The sequence below is a fragment of the Cynoglossus semilaevis genome, chromosome 8, assembly GCF_000523025.1.
Source record: "Cynoglossus semilaevis isolate Cse_v1.0 chromosome 8, Cse_v1.0, whole genome shotgun sequence".
Classification (NCBI taxonomy): domain Eukaryota; kingdom Metazoa; phylum Chordata; class Actinopteri; order Pleuronectiformes; family Cynoglossidae; genus Cynoglossus; species Cynoglossus semilaevis.
The window spans coordinates 19,062,465-19,069,313 of NC_024314.1; the positions used below are offsets into that span (position 1 = coordinate 19,062,465).

Below are 6,849 nucleotides of genomic sequence, written 5' to 3' on the forward strand. Positions count from 1 at the left end.
TTAATACTTTGCGAATGTTCTACTGACGTTCTACTGACGTTCTACTGACGTTCTACGGTCGTTCTACTGACGTTCTACTGACGTTCTACTGACGTTCCACTGACGTTCTACTCGTCTGCTAACATCAGAGTGACAACAACACATTTGGTCTGATGTAGACCCAGGTTTTCCCGTTGTGTTTTTGTCACTTCTCACTCCACTCAATGTGAGAGAATAAAGAGAAAAAAACAAACTGGCACCAGTGTCCTTGAGTACAGCGTGAAGTAATACTGTGAACTCCTGTGTACTCTACTGTGAGTCTGGTAATGAGTGATAGCGCCTGTAGCTTTGTGTGCCATAATGTGTGCACACTCTGTGACAATGGCCTTTTGGAGCGTGTTTATTCCGTGAGCATGAATACATTTGCATTTTTCCTCTGCTTTTTCCGACGTTCATGGCAAAAATGCAAATGAGCCGTGTTGAAAACTGGGAAAACAAACGGGCAGCAGGTGAGCTAATGGGTAACTGTGAGGCAGCATTTAATTTGGGCGTTTTTCATGCATGTTTCTTTAGCATCGGGGTATTTGTTTGTGTCATACAGGTGTTTTGTGGAACTCTGTCAGTTTACTGTCCCAGTTTATCAACTGCTCCCATAAAACAGACAGCGACTGAGATCAAATGTTGAAACTCTTACCTTTTTTTTTGCTCGTTTTCCTCATAATTCTGACTTGTTTCCTTAAAGGTTTTCCTTCAAATCCTGTCTTCATTTTCAGGTTGGATTCTGCAGAGAAAAAAAAATAGTACATTTGAATACTTCACACGGTTATTCTTAAGGTCAGAGTTGATCTTCATTTTACCATTTTATTTGCCTTTAATGAAGCTTTAAACTTTTATTCTTAGCTTGTTACTTTTTTGCTACATGGTTTGCTAACTTTTCTGATTCTCCATTGGCATTCCTACTGTTGTTTATTTGTAGCTGTAATGTTGCTAGCCTTGGTTAGCTCATCTCTCTCGGACCATCAGTACATGTTGTTTTTCTTTATTCTTTGAGTGTTTTACCCATCGCTAATTCACTTCAGTCCTAATTTGAGCCATTGTTTTTTTATATATTGAAATCTGTAGATGGTGATTTTCTTCTTCACTTGTTTTGACTTTTAATTTCTCCGCTATACAGATTTTATTTTCCAGACAGATTAAGGTCAGTAATTCTGGTTCCCTCAACGCTGATGCCCATCATTGTGTTCCTGGTTCAGTGCCTGCAGACGCTCACATTCTGCATGGATGTCCACATTATCGACGTACAGGCGGGCGAGCGAGTGGGCCACGCCGCACATATGTGCCCTGTGCATGTGAACAATGCCACCAGTTGCCGTGGTTTGGAAGGTTCCTGGTTGTCTGCCAGTTTGCATAGGAGGAGGGAGGAGGAGGAGGTGGGGGCGAAAACTGACCGAGGCACAAAGGAGGGTGTGAACTGACTCCAGGGGAGGAGGAGGAGGAGGAGGAGGAGAAGGGAGGAGGTGGCGGTGAAGCCAGAGGCGGTGGTAAGTGGAGATAAAGCCAGACAGATGGGGCAGACAAAGAGGCAAAGACTCCCACCCTGCATGTCAACAACACCCACCGCCTCCTCTAAAGTATGCTGATGTTTGTGGAATGTATATAGCATGAGCACAGTGGTAAAAATACATATAAATAAATAACCAAAATCAACAACTGCTTAATGCCATATACATAAGAAAAGCTGAGCTGTTCGCTCGAAAGGCCTCAGTAAGGCGTAACAGATGAAAGCTGGAACGATCAATTTGGCTACAGTATCTCTCTGCTTACAGCAAAATAGCTTAAAATTGGAGAGTGACAGCTACAAGCTAACCCAGTTTAGCTGGAAGTTAGCTTTCCAATCTCTCAAACCTGCCTTAAAAAGTAATGTTAGACAAAATGGCTAAACTTGAGCTGAATGTTGACTCAATCTTTCCTCAAACCTGCCTTAAAAGGTAATGTTTAGACAAAATGGCTAAAAAAGTAGACTTGAGCTGAATGTTGACTCAATCTTTAATCCAAAAACTAAATGTTAGAAAACTGAGACATGAAACTCAACCAAATATGTACAGTTTCAGAAATAGCTAAATGCTAACGTGGCTAAAGAGGAAAGGAAATGTTTAAAAATGACATTGGAAAAAAGGGAAAAAATAGTTTTAAATATCAAAAGAGATTTTATATATTTATGCTCACACTCTCCAAACATTTGAAACTTTCCTCCTCCTCCTCCTCCTCCACCGTCCTCTGCTCTGAGGAGGAGCTCAGACACAGCTGCACAGATACACTGATAATACAGATGAGTCACTCTGTCACCTGTTGAGCTGAAACCTTCTGGTTTAAAGAGCAGTTTCTCATGTTTCCTCAACTGGGTTGACTGGGCCTCAGGGCATTAATAAACAACGACCCAGTGAAGGTTGAAGCTCTGGTGAAGAAGGGAAAACATTTAAATTTTTGACTAATTTTTTTTTTTTTATTCTGGTGGAGTCTCTTTTCCTGGTTTTTATGTCCGTGGTTTGACTACATTTCAAAATGTTCGGATCTGGGATTTATTCCAGTTAGATTGTTCTTGGTGCAACTTTGGTTTTTACTTCGAAATTGTCATTATCAGAAATAAAATACAGGTCTGTTTTCTGCTTTAGTTCTCGTGTCTAATTGACTGTGGAGTTTAGAGATTTAAGGTTCAAACTCTGACCTCACCTCCACTGTTTTTCTTTTTGGAAGTTGTTCTTAAAATTCGCACCTTATTCTCACAAAGTTGGATAAGATGAAGATAATATTAAATAAAAAAGTCCATGATTGCTACTATAACCCAAATGACACAGTGTACAATTGAATTTGCGAAGGACATTTTCCTTATAATTTCCTTTATTTGCTCATGTTATTATTAACCTATAGTTCAATCAAATTAGGGTAAAATGTTTTTTGAAAATTCTGTTTTTTAATTTAACTGAATTTTTCCTCGAAACTCTGTCTTTATTCTGAGAACGTTTAATCAGTTGATTTTAATCAGTAAAACCTGTTCAGATACATTTCTCAGGCTCTGAGAACTTTTTTTTTTTGGTTTTATCTGAATATCTCTGTGTGACCTCAGTTATGGTTTATACAAAACAACACATTTGAAATCAGAGCAAACAGCACTGTTTGTTTTTTTCATTCAAAATTATTGAATGAAAAACTAAATTATAGGAAAGAAAAATAGTATAACAATAACTGTGAAAACATAATGTTTGTTCAAAGATGTCTTAAACAACTGTTTGACTGACTACTCCTGTATTCCTTATTGTCTGTGGTCACACGGTCCTGCAGTGACTATCCCTCTGTGGTCAGACGTCACACTGTGGCGGTGGTGGTAGAAATAAAAGAACCAGAGATTGTTCACGTATTAAAAGGGTGTGAACACCACCCGGTGCTTCCTGTCCCCCGCCTCACTCCACTGAAGAGTCCCACTGAGTGGAACCTTTTTTGTGACCACCAATGGACCACTGTAAAAACTGCCTTCACAGTCTCACCTCCAGTGACGACACTTTGGAGTTGATACAAAAATACAAAAAGTAAAAGAATAAATAAAAGTGTTAGCGACTAGCAAAGTTTAACACCAAATTGTTGTTGGCACATCCCACTGGTTCCATCCTTTGGGCTAGCTATTTGTTAGCATCTTGGTTTAGAACATTCATTCCCTTTATATTAACATGCAGAGCTAACCTATAGATAGGTTTTGGTTGGTTTAAAGTATTTATTTGTATTTCTAGTTTCTTTGTTCTAACGTGGTTATCACGTGGCTTACATTCTTAGCCATATTGTTTTTTTTTTATCTCTTGGCTAATTTTTAAGGCTTTCAAGCTAACACTTTAGCTCTAGCTTTGGCTTTATAAGGCAATAATAAATTACCTTGAAGTTTTACATCTCCATAATATATTTAACAGCAGCCATGAAAACTAGCAGCTAATTTCAATACTCAAATCGGAAAAAAAAAAAAAAACGACAGCAGATCTGGTTTCAGGTCTGATGTTGTAATCGTCTGCATTGGATATGACTCGTGTCCAGTCATATCCTGTTGACGTCTTCGGAAAGGCCGGGGCTTCCATACGATTGCAAAATGGCAACTATCATGACGTTGGTTCTGAAGTTTTTTGTTCAAATTTAGCTGGACAAAAAGCCAGCCTACACCCTAAGATGTGGACATCTGTAACATCTTGTTACACCTGCTCACCCAACATGACCCAACATTGTATCCCAGGCATACGTGCGTCTCGGCACTTGCTAACTGGGTGATGCAACATGTTGGCGTATCCCTTAACATATTATGCAACAGCAAATGTTATGACGGCGGTGACATGTTGTCCTGGCCTCTCCACAGGGACAGGTGTCTGTGTGTTTCACAGCATTTCTGTCTATTTCTGGTGTTTAACTGCTACAAAAATACACAGGAAGCGTCTCGTCACTGGTTAAAGAAGGTCAGCCATATTATTACCATTTATGGAATTATGGTGGGGTCTGTCCCTTTATTATTAATAACTAAGCTAAAACACAACCTTCACTCTAGACATGGCTACATTAGCCATTAAGGCTAAAAACAACTAGGAATTTGTATTAAAAAATACCTTTAGATTTTGTCATGCAACTTAAAAGTGTATAGTTTTTATATGGTTTTCCAACAAAATGTAAGATAGAAATATAGCATAACAAACATAAAGGTAAAATGCTAACTTTTAAAAATCTAAATCAGCCAAAATAAATCTAAGGAATAGTAACAAGATGAGTACAACTAAGTACAAAACTGCTGAAAGCCAAAACTAGCCCTAAAGCTAACCCAGGAATTGCAAAGATTATTTTTTGATTCTTTGGTTCCTACAAAAAAAAATTAATAAATTAAGTGGTAGCCAAAGGTCGGCTCACAGGTGGCTAACAGCTAGCTCCATATATAGCCTGGCAATCACAACTGTGTATTAACTCACCAAATAAAAACTAGCTTTGATTTTTAAAACTTTTGAAGCTAAAACAACAGCTTAGATAAATATAGAGATAAAGGAGAATACACATTTTTAAATAATAGAAAAATAACCGCAGTGTAGAACGGTTATAATGTTACAAAGTCCATTCTTCCATTTTTACATTTAAGGACAATGACTCAAAGCAACAAAATGTCTCCAACACATGCAAATGGGAATTTCTGTCTTCATTGTTTACATCAAAACAACACACAGGGTCGTGTGAATTTATTCTACATCCTCTGTATTTGCACGTGTGAACAGGGGAGGACGGAACTGCAGGAAGGGACAACACATGACATGTCATCACACACACACACACACACACACACACACATACTCGCTCCTCTACCTCAGTAATCAGTCAAAACTCCCCACCATATCATCAAAACGTAACGACGCCGTTAAGTTGTGTGCGTTGTTTTCCATTACGTTGTCCGTCTGATGCCATGATTCTGCGTTTTCCTCTGCCTCCACTGTGTGTTTATGAAGCCGTCATTACTTGTAATCACACACATCTCCCATAATAATCAGTGAGTGTAAAACTGCTGAATACCAGCAAAGTCGTCATCTGTCATTACTGTGGAAACGCAGCGACAGGAAGATGGCGTGAGCACAAATACTTAGATGGTCAACCAGGTCTCGAGAGCCTGTGTGTGTTTGTGGTTTGTGTAGTCATGTGATGTGAGGCTTGGTTTGAAGGAAATGTGTGTTGGTTTTTTTAACTGCTCCTCATGTTTTTCAGTTTAATACACCTGCAATAGTTAATGATTATTTGTGAAGTAATTGGATCAATGATGCATGGTTGAAATGATAACTTTTTTCTTTCTTTTTTTTACTTAAAAAGGGTTTTTTTTAAATCGCTAGACAAAAAGGCTCAAGATAAGCAATTCAAGAAACAGAAACTGCAAAAAAGATTATCAGAGAAATCAACTGGTATACTTTGTATATTAGCAAGAAGTTGTCAAACCTTAACTCAATAAATAAAGAAAATAACTTATTTATACAGAGTAATTCAAAAAGTAGCAAAGAATAAGATTAAAGCCATTAGTGTCAGCTAACCAATAGCAACAACGTAGCAAATTGCAGTAAAAGAGGCTAACAGTCGAGTGCAGCTAAAGGTTAGCAAAGCAAGATTCATTGTGCATCCCGCAAAACTGTAAAAAAATAATTAAAACTGGAAACGGTTTGCGTGATTTGTATGTTAGCAAAAAGCTAACATGGCTACAATTGTACCAGAACGGTGAATGAAGAAAAAAAAAAGTATATAGAAGTACTGAAATTGTAAAGAATAATAATGTAACATAGAGTACAGGAGAGCTTTAACAGGTAGGAAAAAGAGTACAAACAGTTAAAAACTAGAACTAGAAAAAACGAGTTAAAAAAGTAAGTGCTACTGTTAGCGCTGTCCCAACATGTACAGCACAGACGAGTCACTAATGGTGTCAGGGCAGATGTGAACCAACAGGTGGGACTTGGAGGGTTAAGATGATTTATGTGTACGTGCGTGTGTGTACGTGCGTGCGTGTGTGTACGTGTATGTGTTTTCCGTGTAATGTGACCTTGTCCTGGTCTTTGGTCCTGGCAGTTTAACTATTCTGCTCAAAGAATTGAAGGAAGTTTACAAAACACTCCCTGTAGACGCAGCTCCTCGCACACAACGACTGTGTGGAGGGTAGAAATAAAGAGAAACATTTGGTGTTTAAGGTTTGAGCTGTCAGAAAATAACAAAAAAATAAAAAAGTTCAAACCAAACTACTAGTATTAAACACAAGTGTCAAAGAGCACGTACGACGTGCTAATGCTGGACACATGGACAGTCCGGTTAAAGACAGTTGAAAACTGAAGT

The 6,849-nt window shown here is 38.3% G+C and overlaps 2 long non-coding RNA genes across 2 annotated transcripts in view; one reads left to right on the top strand and one right to left on the bottom strand.

The window, feature by feature from the left end:
* Nucleotides 1-354: 354 nt before the first annotated feature.
* Nucleotides 355-1,647, top strand: LOC112487339 (uncharacterized). Its single transcript, XR_003050356.1, has 2 exons — nucleotides 355-488; nucleotides 1,154-1,647. It is a non-coding gene; the product is annotated as an uncharacterized LOC112487339 (long non-coding RNA).
* The window catches only part of LOC112487338 (uncharacterized), a 55,186-nt gene continuing 48,818 nt past the window's right edge, over nucleotides 482-6,849 (bottom strand). Inside the window, exon 5 of the long non-coding RNA XR_003050355.1 lies at nucleotides 482-760. This is a non-coding gene — a long non-coding RNA (uncharacterized LOC112487338). The remainder of the gene's footprint in view (nucleotides 761-6,849) is intronic.